Genomic DNA, 20104 nt, shown 5'->3' on the forward strand with positions numbered 1-20104 from the left:
TATGTCAAGTAAGTAGCTAGTGAAGTTGGGACTCCATTAGAGATAAATATTGCGAATTCTTGTAGAACCCCTCCTAGTATGGCGAAGGTTAGAGTGGAAGTCGATCTATCGAAACCATTGCCAACTAGTGTCTGGGTGGGATCAGAAGATGAAGAATCACCATTGAATGGATTTACACAGATGGTGGAGTATGAAGGGATCCCCAAGTATTGCAGGCACTGTAAAAAACTCGAACGTTCTTTGATTGAATGTAGGGTATTAGAGAAGAAGAAATAGGCAAAACAGAGGGAATTAGAAAGAATTGAAGAAAAGGCTCAAGAGGGTAACAAATCAGCAGACAAGAAGGAAAATGAAATCAAATAGAAAAAAAAATACAGCAGGATAATCAACATATAAACAACTTCCGTGATGAGGCAAGTAACAAAGGATCAGTTGATATAGAAAAGATGATAGAACATGGAGTAGGGAAAGTGAATGAAACTAGAGAGAAACAATATAACAAAAAAGAAAGCCATCCTCAAAATGCAGAAAGGGAAGAAAGTACCAAGATAGAGAATACAGGAAAGGAAGAATTAACCAATGCAAAAAAGGTAGAGAGAACAGAAGAAGATAACACCATGAGGAAGAGAACAAGAAGAAAGAAAAAAGAAATGAAAGTGCAAAGAAAGATGCAGACAAAACCAAATGTGACATTCAAACCGGGGATAATCATGATGATGGGGAACAGAAAGAGGGCAAGCAAAGGATCACAGATAACCTCACAAAAGGAAAGGAAAAAAGCCAGTCAAGACGAGGATCAAATAGCATGGACAAGTCACAAAATGGGAACTTCCAATAATATAGTTAATGAGGAGGAGAAGATAAATGAAACACCACAAACCAGCTCAGAAGTCTAGGGAAAACTAAAGCAGGACTCTATTGAAAAATTAGACAGTAATATTCAGAGAGTGGAGAAATATATAATGGAGTCGTCAAGTCTAGGATCAGAAATTATAAACCAACTGGGTATTCAGTTGGTGGTGGATCTTGGGAAACATTAGATGACTCTCCAAAAAACAAAGAAGGATTGCTCAAAACAACTTGAGGTGCAATCTTCAAATAACTCGGAAGATGAACATGTTGATAGCTTGATTAATGATCAAGAAGATAGCTATCATCAACATCTAAAACAGGTGGTAGATAATGAAGGGCTGACACCTAGTGGAAGAAGTTGAGGCAAAAGCAGAAGTAGGAGCAAGAAAAGTGGAAAATAAGGTAAATTAAAATACAAACCTCGCTCAGAGGGGAGGACACAAAGCCAACAATCTTAACTGATTTTATGATCAGTGCTATATTTTGGAATATAAGGGGAATGAGACCCCAAAAAGCCAATCATAGGCTTAAAAACTTAGTAAGGATGAATAAGGTTCAGTTTGCTGCTATTTTTGAACCATTTGTTCACAAACAAAAAATAGAAGGATACAAAAGATTTTAGGGTTTTGAACATTGTATGTCGAATGATATTGGACAAATATGGTGTTTTTGGACAGAGTATGCGAATGCTACTGTGCCAAGTATGGATGACCAATAAATGACTCTACGGTTTGAAACAAATAATGATGATGCTGGGATTTTTATAACTGTTGTTTATGCTAAGTGTCCCTCTATTGAGAGGAAAGATCTTTGGGAAAGTTTGGTGAATACAGAGTCACAGATTGATGGTGCATGATGTATAGGAGGGACTTTAATGTTATTCTGGGACCTTGTGAAAAGTTGGGAGGCGGACCATATAGAGCCTCAAAAAGCTATGATTTTGCAGAATGTCTTGATCTTTGTAGGGTATCAGATGCTGGGTTGTTGGCTCAATTTATACCCGGTGTATTAATTGGTGTCCTAAAAAAAGGGTCTGGAAAAGGCTTGATCGAGTCTTGACTAATGATTCATGGATCCGCACATTTCAAAATACAGTAGTGAGGCATCTCAATAAATTAGGATCAGACCGTCGGCCTTTGTTAGTAAAGCATAAAGAGGATCAAGCAGATCATATCAAATCTCTTCGCAATGTTATTTTTCATGTATGATGTTGTTAATCCCATGGACAAGTTGTAACAAATATACAATTTGATTGTCCTTGTTGTAGTAACCTTGATGTAGTTCCAACATGACTGCTAAATCTGCATAACTGCTAAATTTTCATAGTGGATATTCCTTTTCTTTGTAAATATGCTTGTGGAATAAATGAGTTAAAGTAATATTCATATATGTATGACTTTTAGACATTTAGTTTTTTTGATACTCAGTCATCGGACTTCCCTGTTATACACTCTAATAACATGGCTAATACAAATAATGTAATGGACATAAATGTTACTTTAAGGATAAGCCTTCAGAGTATTTAACTCAAATAGGTAGTGTAGTACAGAATTGAAGGATGAGACACATTATTAGTAATTTTCTGAAAAAAGCAAGGGAGGAAATCTGGGAAATAAAATGTAACACATAGAGAAGGATGAGGGAGCACATTTAGTCCAGAGTGGCAAAGTCCAAGAGTGGCATCGCTAAAAGTTTGATATGAGAACTTATTAAGATTATGAACAAACTTAAGAAAAATAATTATGATCATGACCAAACACTAATCATCTTCCTCATGACACTTGTGTCTTTGAAATATACCTTTTTGGCTCAAATGAAGCAAATTGTAAATCCTTTTAGAATGTCAGAGATCCCTATCTGAATGAGTATTTTTTTACCAGGGATGGGGGTGACATTACCAGCAGCTTTGAGTCTCTCATACAGCTGGTCAATGGGTTCGGCGATGGCTGTATACTGTTTTGGAGGTCTGCGATCAAAATTTGTATGAGGTCTAGGGAAGTTTTGGCGTGCGGGGGGTGATTGATAATGGGATGGTTGAGCGTTATAGATTTGGTAGACATGAGTGGTTTGGGAGTATCTGGGTGAAGCAGGTTGACATGTAGAAGGTGGAGATGACTGATAAGTTGGTGGAGGAGCTTGGTACGGGGGTGAGGGTGCTTGGTAATTTGGAGTTGGCTGATATATGAGTGGAGGTGTTGGGTAAGTTTGGTATTTGAGGGGAGACTTGGTCCTTTGTGTAACCATCACGGCCCCTACGTCCCTCTTCTTGGACACACCACCGGACTATAAGGCCTTATTTGTAGCTTGCAAGGCCTAGAAGTTTGTAACCATACCGCTTTTGATACCTTCTTCAATTCTTTCACCTAATTTGATAATGTCGGAGAACTTGTGTTCTCAATCATCATCAGCCGTTCATAGTACTGTGGGTCTTGAGCCCGGACAAAGAACTTGTTCATTTGCTCCTCTTCTAAGGTAGGTCTGACCTTAGCAACTTCGAACCTCCAGTGAGTAGCATACTCGCGAAACGTCTCTGTGGGCTTCTTCTTCAGATTCTGTATATAGAACACGTCTGGTGCATTCTCCGCACTAAACCTGAATCTGTCCATAAAGTCAGATGCCATGCCTACCCAGCTTGACCACTTCTTGGGATCTTGGCTGATGTACCAAGATAATGCGTCTCCTTTCAAACTTCTCATGAAAAGCTTCCTGTGGATTCTCTCGTCTTTCCCTACTCCCACCAACTTGTCGCAGTAAGTCCTCAGATGGACCCTTGGATCACCCGTACCATCAAACATTTCGAACTTAGGAGGTTTGTACCCCTCGGGCAGTTCGACATCGGGTTGTATGCAAAGATCCTCATAGTTCAGCCCTTCAATCCCTTTGCTTCCTTTGACGCCCTGAATCCGGCTAGTCAACTTCTTAAGCTCCTGAACCATATAGTGTTCCTGATCAGCAGATCCTTTTCATCAGACTCAGGCGGGCTTGAAATTGGTTAAGTGGAGTGTGGCATGGTTTCCACGTAGATAGGGGTGTTATGGGCGTGGAAATGGTCGTTTGCGGGGTTTTGAGGTTCTGGGATGAGCAATGGAGGGAACTCCCCATAGGATTTGGTACTGTTTGATATGTGAGCACCGTGTATGTGAGGTGACGAGTACGTAAGAGGGCTAATTGTTGTGAAAATCCGATTTCTACTGAGTAATAACCTATTTTCTTCCTATTTGAGTTATATCAGCATGTGTAGTATCCGTTATCTTAGAATAGCATGTCTACTTGCCTTAATTGTTTATCTGAACTCTGTGCATCATGTTTAGTGAATTTCCTGTTTTCCCTTGACTTGATCTTAGTCCAAACTGTAGGTTTTCTTGCTGTACTTGTTATTTCCGTTGTCTAAACTGCATATTTACTTTGGGATTATGGAACAATATTCCGGGAGATCCCCCTGCATATTTATGTTTGGGACTACGAGACGGTATCTCGGGAGATCCCCTATTATTATCTTTGTGTACTGACCTGTTACCTCCTATGACTTCCTTGTTGAAATTCAGTCTTTATTTTACTGTGATATTTCATTCTGTCTTGTTTTTATTATACATATACCAGTAGGTCCTGACCGGACCTCATCAATACTCGATCGAGGTTAGGCTCGGCACTTATTGGGTACCGTTGTGTTGTACTCATGCCCTTCCTTGCATATATTTTCGTGTGCAGATCCAGGTACCTCCTACCAGCCGCGTTCTTAGTTGTTCAGTTGCTGCCATTCCGGAGACTTCAAGGTACATCTTCCGCGTCCGCAGACCTGGGAGTCCCTTTCTATCATTTCTGATGTTGCTTCCCTTTTATTTATTCTAGTACAGATGTATAGAACAGTTAGAGATTCGTAGAAGCTTGTGACTTACGGTGTTCTGGGTCTTGGGAGAGTTGTGTATATTTTCGGAAGTTGATTATTGTATATGCCGGGTGGCATCTCAAAAGTTTCATTTAAATTATTTGTTTCTGATAGTTGTTAATATCTAAGTTTTTTGATTTCTTTTCCGCAAATGTTAGGCTTACCTAGTCGTAGAGACTAGGTGCCGCCACGATAATTCACGGAGGGAGAATTTGGGTCGTGACAATCGGTGGGGGTAGCTTGTGGAGGGGCTACAAAAACAGGAGTGGGTGTCGGAGCAGGGTATGAGGTTGTTTTGGCTGGCGGAGCATGGAATGTTTTGAACGAGGTGCCATGATAGTTGTGGTAAGGGGTAAAGCCTGGTGCATGTTGAGGGGAAAGGTCAACGGTAATGGGAACCTGGGCTTGTGATAGTGGTGGGATAGTTACAGGGTTTTCAGTGTAGTTAGAGGGAAATGAAGGTGGAGGATGCCCCCTGATACAAGCCTGATACATTTTTGCCATCTGCTGTTTCAACCTTCAGACCTCCTCCTTCAATTCAGATTCCGACTCCACAATCTCCCTCGACGGGTCAAATACACCTGTGTCCAAGTCTTTGCTAGCCATGGCTACCTTGCTCTTTGACCTTGTGTTGTATGGATGACTCGCTAGAATGCCACAAACTAACCACCTTCTGTTATGATAACAATGAAAGTAACAAAAAGGAGCAAAACAAAGCCAACATGTTAGCGTTAGGGCATTTATCAGATAAAAATATCACATTGCGTGCAATGCACCTAGCAAAAATTGACGATTTTAAAATGACTTTGAGGGTCACAAGGTCACTTGGCATCATCCAAATTTTGTTCATTTCAATCTTCGCTTTTATTTCTTTTCTAGCACTTCTTGGCTTGCTCATTTTTCTTCCTCGCTTTTTCTATCTAATTATCACTCTTTTCATTCTCTCACCCCTCACGTCCCACAACTTCATTCTCTTTTTTTCCTTTTCTCTTTTATTTTCAAAAACGATTCAATCGAACCCTATGTAGGTTGCCTACGTATCATATTCTACATGAATCCGATCAAGCGTAGTTCTGGAAATGTAATGGACAAAATAAACTAAAACCAAAATCTTTTTTGATTTTTCATTTATAACTTTTTTTCCCAAATACATCAAAGGAATTACGATAACAAAAGATTCAAAAAATTCAACTAGATTATGACAAACTGTGATACCACCTAAAAGACTCGATACTAATGTAGAAGACTAGAAAGTAAAAGACAACACGAATGACAGACTCAAAACATAAAAGTATCCTCAAGCAGCTCATGTATGTAACGGTCCTGACTGGAATGGTCCTAGGGTATCTGTCATGATCGAGCTCTGGTACATGTATCCATACCTTAATAAGAAAAATAAGACCAAATAGAGTTAGTGACTCGAGACACTATGCGACACCACAACACCTCCTATTGGACACATGCAAGATGTGATTGGGCTATTTTTGCAAAATGGCCTACGTGGCCAAGGGTGGCTATTAGCAAACTCAACAAAGGTGACCTCAAAGACATGGAAATGCCCCACTAAGACTTATGGCCTCAAACTTCTAAAAATTATGGCCCTAGAAATCGCTTCGCAAAAATGACCCATTTTGCAAAGATGGCCGATGTAGCCAAACGCGGCTAGAGATGCAAACTCAACAAGGACGGGCCTTAAAATAATATTACACCTAGTTGTGGACTCAAGATTCTAAGACATGGGTCACTGAACCACTTTCGCGAAAATAACCCCATTTTGCAAGCATGATCGATGTGGCCAAAAGTGGCTAGACATGCAAATTCAACAGGAATGGACCTTAACTGAGAGGAAACCTTGTTGTGGACTTAGGGCTCTAAGACATGGGATAACAAGCCAGTTTGAAAAAATAGGCCTATTTTGTGAAATGACCAATGTGGCCAAACGTGGCTAGACATGCAAGATTTGGCTACAACCCCCGAAGCCAAGAACCTAACTCACTAGGAAGACCAGACCCTATGTGGGCTGCCTACGTATCCCGCCCCGAAAGACGAAAATAAGGTATGCGTAGTTTGGAGGATTGGATATGGGAGAAAGCTTTTTAAAAAAATGCAGCTAATTTGGAAAAACTATTTTTTTATCTTTTTTTTAAAAAAAATGATAAGAAAGTGTAACATCTTTTTTTCTTTTTTAATCTTTTTAGAAAACTGGGCAAGAAAATAAAAGTGATAAACCCTCAATAATCTCTCTTACTTTATTTTTCACCCTTATTTCCCAAATATCAGTCCGCAAATGACCTTTCTACCCTCAAAGATGCAACATTTAGCACATAGGATGATTGATTGTCATTTTGGGCCGGCGGGCCCATTTGACACAATTTGGACAGGTTTCCTACAAAGGACACGGCACCTAAGACCGGGCCCTGCTAGATCATAATGATATGATGCAAATAAAAATGACCTAAAGGCTTACCTACTTTTGGGGTTCACTAACAAGGCAATTCGGAGGAGCGTATGGTCGATAGTGGCTGCTCAAACTTTTCACCCACTCCATACGTCCGACGGCCCCCCTCCTAAAATAAGGATGACTCAACAAAGAGTTCGTGTACGTGACGCGCACAACGAGACTTGTTGAAGAAAACACAGGATTATGCAAATGATGACAGTTATAAAGTAGTAACACATAAAGGAAAAATTGTAAAAAAATAAAAAATTAGCAGATAATAAAAAAACATAAACAAAATGAAAATCAAACAAAGCAGAAAAATAAATAAAAAAGACATAAAAACCTCTACCGAATATTCTAAAAAGCCAATAAGATCATAGTATCAGCTCGTACCTGCAACTCCCCAGTAGAGTCACCAAAGCTGTCACACCCTTTTTTTTAACCCACTAACCCCTTTTAAATAATAAAAGTGATTTTGAAGCTCCAAAGGGTTTTCAATTTTAACGTGACAAAAAAATTGTGTTTCGAATGATTTTCAGAGTCGCCACCTGACATTTGGTTTTGGTGTGCCAGGTCACCGTTTTTTTTTTTGAATAAGAATTTTTCTTCAAAACACATTTGGACTCTAAAACCAGTTGCACCATAGATTCAAGGTAAGGGGGTTCGTTTGACTCGGAAGAAGGTTTTAGACATTTTCCGAGTCCCGAGAAGGTCACGGTTGCGCACTTGATCAAATTGGCTCTTAAGAGTACTCAGATTGAGGTGTAAACACACTAAAGCGAAAATAAACACGAAAGAAGCTTGAGGTCGTCCCTGTCTAATAAAAGAAAAATAAGAGAAAAGAAAAGAAAGTACTAGAAGAAAATATACTAAAGCTCTAAGCTATCCTACATTGTGCTTCCTCCACGATGCAGCATCGACCTTCATTTACATTCACTTCGGGGCATACCCCGGATAATAGTATATACAAACTCTTCGGGGCATTCATCTGATGAAACAATAATAAACTAAAAGGGGATGACCTCTTACCTCGAAAATTCGAACAAAATCCTAAAGGTTTGCCTACCCAGATTTTGACGGCCGCAACATGCTCCTAGCGGCTATGGAAGAAAAATAAAAATAAAATAAATTAAAAGGAATGAATGAAGGTCAGTGCATGCTAATTTCTTTTTCCTGTTTAAAACCCAAATCTCATGGCCCATAGAGATGTATACAATATTTAAACAGTCCAAACATGAAGCACCCAAACAATTCCAGCAAATAATAATTCCAACAGAACGTAAACGGAGAAGAATTGAGAAACAACAGATAAGTATCATGCTATACATATCACATTTAAAATTGACGCAAAAATAAAAGTAAGAGTGGTAAGAATTGAACCTGAGATTGCTTCTTTTAAATTAGTAAAATCAAGTACAAAGATACGCTCGGACTGACTGTGTGCAAGACCCGACACGAAATTGGAACCTGCAACAACAAAAAAAATGAACAAGATAGAAAAAATTGAACTGGGAACCGCGAATTGAACCAATGACGGGAATCACATTGAATCGAATTTCGAATCAGCAAACCCAAAAACCCGAAATTGGACTGAGCAAATTTTTTTTTCCTTTTTTTTAAAAATGTTACAAATATATCTTTAAGCTATAATTTCTTTTAGAGCACAAGGCTGCAAATTTTAGGACCTAGAATCCGTCCCCAGAAAGCTGCCGCAGTTTTGGCTAATGGCCTACTCTTTTTTCACCACGCCTACTGCCATCTTTGTCTTTCTTTCTTCTTTTTCCCTTTTCCTACTAATGATAATCTCCGATCACTCCCAAATATTTTAACCAAAAGGTTTCACCCTATGTGCATTAAAGAAGAGAAAAACTAGTTTCCTTTTTTTGACCGTGTGTGTGTGCGCTTCGTTCTTGGAAACAAGCGCTAGTACGGCGACGAGCAGTAAGAGGGAGTGTTGCGTGTTTTCCGGCAAGTTTTTGGTGGGAAGGGGCTGGTTTTTGGCAGTTGGGTGGAGGCTGGCTGGTAGGAAATGGCGGCTGAAATTTGGAGATTTGGTGGGGTGGAGTTGAAGGCTCGTTGACGCGGTGGATCAAGGCTGGGCGTTGGGCGGCAGTGAAGGGAGTATTCAACTGATTTGGCGAAGGAGATGAGATGAGGTGGCTGATCTCTTCTTCAAGCTTATATAGGATCAGGGGGTTAATATGGACCATTGGATTAAATGAAATAAAAGGCTAGGATTGAAGGGAAATTGGGCTGCTGGGTTAGGGAAGAAGTGGGCTCCGAATTTGGGCATAAGATTTGGCCTGAATAGGCTCAAAATGTTGGTCTTGTGAAATAAAAATAAGAACTAATTGAAAATTTCATTCTTTTCTTTTTACAAAAATAATATTGATAACAAGATATACTACCAAAATACTAATTAATGTTAATTAAGGAGAATAAGCTATTAAAATTAAATTAAATATGCAACTACTACTTTTATTTTTTATTTTTGAAGATTATACTTAAAACAAAAGAAAGGAGAGATAGGCTAAAATTGAAGCAACGTTAAAATAATATCACTACAAAAATACGAATGACCTAAATTTAATAAAAATAAGAGAAAATATGAAACTATTCTTTGTGTTTTCAAATTTATGTTGTAAATTTAAATTAAAAGTAAAAGTAGACTAAAATCCTACGGAAAATAAAAATTAAAATAAGTAAATATTTTAGAAATACTAACTATAAAAATAGTGCGGGTCAAAAATTACGTGCTTACAAGTTTCTTCGTGATGGTCTTTGAAATATGGCAGAACAACTAATAGACGAAAGAACTGAGCTCAGGCAAGAGATAGACCAATTTGGCTCGATATCCATGACCTGCTGGGTCAATTGAATAAAAAGGTTGAGGCGTCTTATGCCCTACAACCAATTTTTGTGGATAATGGATAGCTTGTGGAGCGAAAAGAGGAACTCCAACTACTCGACCACAATACTATTAATGATGCCAAGGTTGATGAAGTGTGCAAAAGTGAGGATGTTAAAAGTGAAGCGATTTTAGAGTTGGAGCGCATCGGGCCTCATTCTAACCATTGTTCCACATTGTGCTTGGTTGATGTCACGAGAATTAATCCGTTCGAGCCTATGGACGAGTCAATGAATGAGGAACAAAGTGCTTATATTCTGAAATTTCTGATGCCAAGGAGACAAAACGACATCCCTCACTTAAAGGCCAAGAAGTGCAAGATGCAATACCTATTGCTTGGTTCCTTTATTTTCACACCACCGCCCCAGGAAAGTGACAGAAAAATTGATACAAAATTGGGGGCGCAATTCATATCCTCAAAGTGGATGAAAAAATGGTGCAAGTGATGGCGTCGTGGCGCGACGTTAAATCAAGCGCTTGTTGGAAGGCAACCGAATTCTATTTTTTTTCTTTTTCTTTTGTTTATATTTTATTTTATTGTGTTATTTTTTTGTAGTATTATTTATGTGTTTTGTAGGAGTAGGAGCATGGAGTCAAAGCCAATAGGCATGTGCAAAAGCGAGCAGGTGGTTAAAACTAAGTGTGAGGTACCCGCACAAGGGATCATACCTAGGGGAAGTCTGAGTACCCGTGAGCTGCTAATTCTTCGGCCTTTGGCCTACCAGAGAGTCTTTTTTACCCTCTTATTATTTATAGTGTGCATTGAGGACATTGCACAATTTTAAGTCTGGGGTGAGGAGATTGTTTGGGTGATTTTCTATGCTATCTTAGCTTAGTATAGTAGTTTTGGATTGCGAAAAAAAATCAGAAAATTGGAACCTTTCCTGACGATGGATCTCCTAGACAGTTTTCTTGAGGGATTTAAGTCGAAAGAAAAAAGACAAAAAGATTTTCTTTGTAGGTAGTGTAATAATTCCCCCTTGGTTTTTCTTTGTACCACGGTTCTTTTCCAAGGGTTTTGTTTGAACCAGGTGTAGTTATGTGCCATGTGTGTGTGAGATTGTGTCTTATTCTCTGCATTGCATTTGATGTCTAGAACTTGCCCCGTGTGTTTGCAAAGCGAAATAGTAATTTTGTTCAGTCTTGGAAGTGATATAGGCGTTTCTTTGTTGAGCCAGATATATATAGTTTACCCGCCTGATTATTATGAATCGTAGTTAATTGATAAAGAAAAAAAAATATAGTTGTATTGTTGTGCATATATTCCTTGATAGTGGCAACTTTTGATGTAATTATGCTAAAAGAAGCATGGAGTTAATATACATTGATGTGAAGGTGGAGTTATCGTTTGACATAAATGTGGGGTTTAAAATGTTAAAGTATGTATTAAAGTTCTTAGGGAGGTGTAGTCACTCTTATATCTAAATGTATCCTAGTCGTCCTGCAGCCTACATTACAACCAAATAAAGTCCTACTTGATCCTAGACTGAATGGGGAAGCCTATAGTGCATCTTTTGTGGCATATGAATGTTATTTCTAAGAGTGAGTGAATTCTTCTATCTTGAGTTCCTTACTGTTCTTGAATTTTATTGTGTGTGGTACTACTCTCTTTTATTGTGTGAGGGCACATGATTCATGAAGGAAAGGTAATGTCATTGACCTCTATGTTAGAGCAAGTGAATGAGTTGTGAATAATACATGGTACTTGTGAATCAAATCTTGAGTTGAAGATGTTATACTCTTGTGCTTAGTCTATTTTAAAGATTCTTGGTGTGATGAGTTAGGAGAATTATTTAAAGAGGTCATGTCTATATAAAGTATAGTTTGATTGCTCGAGGACGAGCAATGGTTTAAGTTGTGGGGTGTTGATGGTAGGCTATAATTGCGTATTTTAGTCACTTATCGCACTCTAATTTACTGCACTTTAATTGTGTTTGAGCTATAAGCGCTAGTGTTTTGCACTTATTGTGTATTTTATGCCTTGTAGGAGTGATTCTGAGCTATGTAGATGTTATAGAATAAATTCGATCTATTTGGAGCTTTGATGTCTGAGTAAAAGCTCAAGGGATTAAGTCGGGATCGTGTTCAGGGGTCGAGGATTATTTCTGGACGTCAAATTCAAGGAAGAAGCAACTGCTGAAGAAATGCACTAGTGCGAGGCACAGAGCGAGGCATTAGCGTAATTTTATGTCAGAAATTTCCAATGTTCAGAAACTGGATTGTTTTTGGTCTGACAAGAAAAAGCACTAGTGCGACGTATGGAAAGCACTAAGTTTGCAAGTTTTCCTATTTGGCCAGGAAAGGGAGATTTCGTCTTGGCCCAACCCTACTTGGTATAAATATGTAAAACGTTATTTTGGGGGTCACCGTTTGACTTTTGACATTCTTTAGACCTAAGGAAGACACACCACGCTTGGAGGAGGCTTCTAACTAGTTTTTCTTCTCTTCTCTTCCTTTAGTTTCATAGTTTATTAGTTCTAGAGTTTTGGGTGTTGCATGAACGTTGTAGTTTGAAGCTTGAATTGTTCTTACTTTTTTTATCATATTGGTTTATTTATTCAATCTTGCGCTTAATTATTTGATTGCTTGCTCAACAATTGAATACTATCTACGAATCTAGGATTGAAGTCGAGAGAGGGAATTCTAGATTTCATATATGATTGAGTAGAGCGAGATCTTGAACTCGAGTATCGGGAACAGATTTGCGGTTAGGATAGCAATATAAATGCGTTCTTGTTATTATACGTGAATTATAAATGCGTTCTTGTTAATCCTAATTCCATAGGAATATAGGCATTAGGTTAGCTTGAATAGTCAAGTTGTACTTCGGTAGAAGGCTATGAGCATTATTAACCCCGTCAATAAATAAACTAGATAAATTAATTAGACAATCTACGTAGAAAACTCAACGAGATTGTTAGCTAACCTATAGCTCTACAATATTATCTTCCATTGAATTCATCTTTAAGCTTGTCGTCGTTGTTTTTTTAATCTCTTAATTTGTTACTCTAGATTAATTTTAGTTAAATATTCATAATTTAGGATTCACTTGAATAGATTAATTGTCTTAGTTTGATTTAGTGGATAGTTAATCACAAGTCCCAGTGGGTACGTTATCTGGACATACAATCCTATATTACTTGTTGACCATGTATTCTTGCGTGTGCGTTTGGGAACAACAGCAAGTAAAAAAGTTGATTGAGGAGCTGGAGTGCACTTCCCTTGATATGCAGAGAAATGCTACAGCTGAACTCCGGTTACTTGCCAAGCATAATATGGATAACCGTATGTAATTGCAAATTGTGACGCTATCAGCTCGTTGGTTCACCTACTTCACTCAAAATACATGAAAGTACAGGAACATGCTGTTACTACACTTCTCAACTTGTCAATTAATGACAACGACAAGTGTGCCATTGCAAATGCTGATGCAATCGAACCTCTGATTAATGTCCTCCGGACAGGGAGTGCCGAGGCCAAAGAAAATTCTGCTGCTACTCTTTTTAGCCTTTCCGTGATGGAGGAGAACAAGATGAAGATTGGGAGGTCTGGAGCAATCAAACCTCTTGTTGATTTATTGGGAAATGGGACTCCAAGGGGCAAGAAAGACGCAACGACAACTTTATTTAACTTGTCAATGCATCATGAGAACAAGTCTCGTATTATATAGGTTGGTGCGGTAAAATATCTCGTAGAGTTGATGGACCCTGCTACTGGGATGGTTGACAAGGCTGTTGCAGTTTTATCCAACCTCACTACCATTCCCGAGGGACGAGCAGAAATCGGTTAGGAAGGAGGGATTCCTCTTCTCGTTGAGGTTGTTGAGCTGGGTTCCACAAGGGGTAAAGAGAATGCAGCAGCTGGAAAACTTCATACCCATCACATTTGAGGACAAAACCAGACTATATGAACCCTGGAAACAATCCATAATTATTAAACTACTGGGAAAATGTATGGGGTACAACTTGCTGCGAACCAAGTACAAAAAACCTGGAAGTCATATGAATCCCTAAACTTAATTGACCTGGGAAATGATTACTGCCTTATAAATATCTCTTCCACCGACCACTACCTAAGAATCATCAACCACGGACCTTGTTTTATTGGATCACAGTACCTTACGGTCAGGAAATGGAAACCAAAATTCAACCCAAACGCAAACCACATCAATTTTTCCACCATCTGGATATGACTTCAAGAACTACCCACGGAATACTATGACCTTGAAATACTGAAAAAAAAATAGGCCAAATGATTGGCGATGTTTTAAAGATTGATAGTTGCACAACCAACACAACTAGGGGACGGTATGCACGGTTATGTATCCTGGTGCCACTAGGGAAACCACTACGAAGAAATGTCATGATTGAAAAATACCTGCAGGATATCCACGACGAAGACACCAACCCACTGTGCACAATATGCGGATGCCTGGGACACAACCCATACCAATGCCCAAATAAGGCAACAACTTCCGCAACGACTAAGGAAAGCGACAAACCAGAAAGAGCATCTGAACAGTGGAAGACAGTGTCATACTCCAACAAAAGGTACACCACTCCAACTTCACTTCCAAAAAATCGAGAAAAAGAAAAAGAAGAAGAAAAGCAAAAAAACCGAACATTAATAATAATGAAAAAAAGGATTGGGAAAGTCAAGAAGTAAAACTTGTCGACAAAACTGATGGTAAAAAAAAAAAGAAAACGATATATGAAAAGACACTTACATCATGACACCTACTACCTCAACACCTAGAAACACTCTAAACTCGGGGACAATGACATCTGCTCCCTATTCCACCTCTACAATATCTCAAGAGTCAACTATCCTTGCACAAAATAACCAATTCATAGTCCTTAGTCAACTGAATTTAGGAAATAAACTACCAAAACAGAAGAAAGAGAAAACTGACACCAAAATCCCATCACCATAGCCTTCATCTGCCCCTTACAATCAAAACCAAAAAAATCACCTATTTCTATTTTCACCCAAAGCATCTAATTGCCCACCACCTGTACCGCATACCAAATCTACCTTTTCAGCTAATACCTCTACTACGCCCTCAAAAATTCGGACTCTAGCAAACAACAACAATACCAAAAAAGGAACACCCAAAGGTACTCAAGGACACAAGCAAAATACCCCATGCAGCAATAACTCACACATTTCTATTACTAACAACAACACCCCAAATGCTCCTCCTAGAAAGACTACTCTGCATGAAATCATATCCAATTATGAAGCCTACTCCCTCCGTACTACCCACACTCTCATTGATGCTGTCAAGACCCCTCACATCCATCACTCACCCAATCCCTTCCCCTCAGTCACCTCACCCACAAGCCCAAGAAACCCCCTTCCAGCCGGCCACTTTATCTCTTCCCCCTCACTCCCTTCGATAGAACCAATCTCCATTTCACCTCTACTAAAAATGTATCGCCACTACCATCAACGTCCCAACAAACGCTAGCGCCACCAGTTCCCACAACACATGAGGGAGATGCACCAACACCCTGCATGCCACCACAACCACTTTACTTCCAAACAACAGCCTTCCCAGTGATGCCAATTCCTACAATACATCACCTGCCACCGATCCCTGGGTTGGATGTAGTGGGATTACAACAGCTTGTCCAGTTCTTCCTAGAGAACACATAAGACATCGACGACCAACTACAGGATTGGGAACCCCACACAGAAGTGTGAATGGAAACCTTGCAGAACATGGAGATGTCAACATTGGAGATGGTAAACCACCTCACAGAAGCCACTCAATGACAGTAACAAATGCATGGGATCTACCAGCAACCATATACGCAACAACCATTGCAGGTTCAGATCACCATAGAAGCCTAGGAGGAACAACAAATTCCTAAACCCCCGTTGCTCTCATCACCGAACACGGAGGAATTACAACTACCGGCAAACCTGGATATCGAAGAGGAGGCACAGGAGGCAACAACAATGGAGACATTACCAGCAGCGCCATTATCCCCTTTGAATCCGGAGGCAGACATAATCAATTTAATTAACAAGGAGTGCAGTCACTAGACATCCTACATCAAATATTGTAACACATCACTCTACGGGAATCACTATCGATAATACTTCACGAAAACAGAGAAAAACGATATTTCCTCACAGTTCCAAAAAATGTGCTTCACATAACAGTGAACATCCACACCTACCCCTTCTCGATCCTCCACAAATATGCAGTTCTGATTCTCCCCACACTGATGGAGGATCGCTTAGTTGCGCACCTGCCATGTCACTGGCCCCGGGTGGGAGCTCACGTATAACAAATGAACCCAAATTGAAGATACTCCTTTGGAACTGCAGAGGCTGCAACAACTAAGAATTCAGGCGCAATTTTAAAGACCTTGTGGACTGGAACAACCCATCCATCCTCTGCCTTACTAAAACACGCATGCAAAGCCATTATGACCTCATGGAATTTATTAATTTCACTGATTTATTTGAAATTAGTGCAAATGGCTACTCTGGTGGAGCTGTCCATACATGGAAGCATGAAGAGTTGGAGATGGACCCAGTAGTTGTGACAGATCAGGAAATCCATGCAAACATACATGTCAGTAGTAACTCAACACCTTGGCTGCTCTCCTTAGTTTATGCCAGTACGTTACTAGCAAACAAAAAAATTCTTTGGAATAACCTGGAAATATTAGCAAAAAATAATACCTACCCGTGGCTACTATGTGGAGACTTTAATAAAGTAACAGCCACCTCTGAAAAGTTTGGAGGAAGGCCCATAAACAGTAGTTGAAGCACTGTTTTTTTAACTGCCTCAGCACCATTAATATGATTGCATTGGATTTTGTGGGCCCACGTTTCACATGGACAAATAGAAGGAAACGACGGCAACACCAAATTTATGAGCGGTTAGATAGATTCCTTAGGAATTCTGACTGGTTAGAAAACTTCCCTGACGCGACGGTCACACACATGCCTCGTACACATTCGGATCACTGCCCACTAATGCTAAGTCTGACAAAAACTATTAACAAACCTACACCCATTTTTCGCTTTGAAACAATGTGGCTTAGTCACTCACTTTTCACAAACATTGTAAAACAACACTGGAACAACAATAAAAATAACATGCATGCTATCACCTCTTTTACATAACACGTGGAAGAATGGGACAGGTCCACTTTTGGGAATATCTTAAAAAAATAGACTTCTTTTAGCATGTATACAAAACATGGACCCACATCATAAGACCAATTTCCACATTACTCTTGAGGACAACCTTATTCATGATTATAACCTAATCCTCCAAAATGAACATGATTTTTGAAAGCTAAAATCAAGAGTCCAATGGATAAATGACGGGGATGCCAATACAAAATGCTTCCACCTCTCAGCTATCCAGAGAAGTAAGAAAAATAAAATACTAGGACTTAACGACACTGTTAGCAACTGGATTTTTGACACCAAAGGAATTAATGATATTATTATAAAGCACTTCTTAAACATCTACACAACAGATCTGGAATCATATATATATTTGACACACACTAACCTAAGCACACAAAATATCCTTTCACAACAAGACAAAACAGCTCTCACTAGGCCTCTCACAATAACTGAAGTTACCAAAGCTATTAAAACTTTCAAACCTCTTAAGGCCCTGGTTTGGATGGTGTCCACCCAATCTTCTTCAAAAAATACCGGACAGACACAGAAGAAGCTATCACCCATCCTTGTACTCAAGCTTTTAATACACTATCAATACCCCCTGACTTTAAAAAGACCTATATAATACTCATTCCTAAGGTAAAACACTCCCAAAACATCTTCCAATATAGACCCATATGTCTTTGTAACACTGTTTATAAAACTATAACAAAAATTATCGTAAACGTATTCGCCCTTTCCTTAACAATATTATCAGTCCTAATCCATGTAGTTTTATTCCAAGAAGAAGAGCAACTGGCATTGCAAAAATTGTCTAAGAAGCAATCCATTCATTCAAGAGTTATAGGGGTCGGACTGGGAAGATGATACTAAAAATTGACCTCGAAAAGGCTTTTGACCAACTTGAATGGTCATTCGTCAGAAGCTCATTAAATGCTCTAAACTTCCCACAGGACCTAATCACGCTTATTATGAATTGTATAACTACAATTACAACCTCAATCATTGTCAATGGCAAGTCTACTGATTTTTTTGAACCGTCAAGAGGCATCCGTCAAGGAGACCCGCTATCTCTATACCTCTTCATCATCTGTATGCAATCACTAACACGATGCATCGACCACCAAGTAGATATCTTGAATTGGAAACCTATTAAAATAAGTCACAATGGGCCAGCCATATCTCACCTCCTTTTTGATGATGACCTAATCATATTCGTTGAGACTGAAAACTCTAACCTCTATCATTAACATATTCAACTTTATTGCCCACCAATCCGGCCAAAGAATAAACTTTTCAAAATCAAAAATTATTTTTTCCTATAATATACCAACTACAGAACAAGCAACGCTGGCTACGCCACTAAACATTAACATAAAAACCAATGTAGGAAAGTATCTGGGTTTCCCAATCATTAACATACAACCAAAAAGCTCTTATTACCAATTCATTTTGGACAGGACGAATACTAGGTTTAAAGGATGGAAAGCCAATTTACTCAGCTTATCTGGTAAACTAACCCTTATAAAATCCACTCTCTCAGCAATACCCACATACTCAATGGAAATAAACCTCCTCCCAGCCAATATTAGAAACAATATTGATCGCATACAGCGAAATTTTCTGTGGCGGTCAACAACGGAACAACGAAAAATTCATCACATCAATTGGAATGCAGTAGCTTCTCCTAAAAAAAGGGTGGCATGGGACTGTACAAAGCAACAGATATAATATTGAACTCCTTTCTAACCTACTATGGAGATCACACACAAACCCTGACATCTGTTGCTCAAAAATTCTTAAAGCAAAATACACCAACACCCAAAGAAGAAATCACACAGTTTTCAAAAATAACGACTCTTGCATCTTGAAAAGTGCTTCCAAAACATATTCTTTCTTCTCCAAAGGCATAGCCTTGAACATTGAAAACGGGATAGAAGTACGACTGTGGGAAGATAGGTGGGGTACAGACAGCCACACACCACGGGAACTAATTGAGGGACCACCCGACAAGAAAGATTCTACAAAAAAAAGTAAACAATATCATTACCAATAATAACTGGAATCTAGACGCAGTAACATATGAACTACCAAATACAATCTTTGACATCATACAACAAACTTACATTCCTTTCTCTGAACACCTAAACAACTCCTTTTCCTGGGAGGAAACAAAGGGTGGATAGTTGACAAAAAAATTAGCTTACTATCTCTTCACTAGATTAACAGGACTACCCGACAACAGGAGCCTTTTCACCAGTTTTGGTTATGGAAAGCACACTGCTATAACAAACTAAAAACTTTCCTTTGGCTTCTACTACACCTACGAATACCAACTGCGGTTGTTCTATACCAAAGAAATATAATAGAGAACAACTCTTGCAAACACTGTGGAACAGTGGAAAACACATACCACCTCCTCTTTAAATGCCCCATTAATAGCAACATATGGGGAGAACTAAACATCAGTCCACCAACACAATCAAACCAACTTGATTGGATAAAAGAAAATTGTACCTCAGATGCGACAATTTTTCCATACCTTTGGCTTTTTTAACGCCTATTATCCTTTGGTATATTTGGCTAATCCGCAACCATAACCTTTTCAATAATGACTCCCACCACATTGATAGTAGGAAAATAATTATGTACGTAATGGAATATCTGTGTCTCACAAATCAGAACTCCAAACACCCTATAACGTCTAAAATATCATTAAAATGGACCCCCCCACCACACAACATCTATAAAATCAATATAGATGGTGCACACAAAAAAAAACTCCAACAAAGGAGGAGCATGTGGAATCATCAAAGATTCCGAAGGTCAATGGATTGATGGATTCTCCTACCATACAATG

At 39.0% G+C, this 20104-nt stretch overlaps 1 pseudogene; it reads left to right on the top strand.

The window, feature by feature from the left end:
- On the top strand, positions 447 to 13975 carry LOC109229781 (annotated as a pseudogene).

Source organism: Nicotiana attenuata, chromosome 7 (assembly GCF_001879085.1).
Source record: "Nicotiana attenuata strain UT chromosome 7, NIATTr2, whole genome shotgun sequence".
Taxonomy (NCBI): Eukaryota; Viridiplantae; Streptophyta; class Magnoliopsida; order Solanales; family Solanaceae; genus Nicotiana; species Nicotiana attenuata.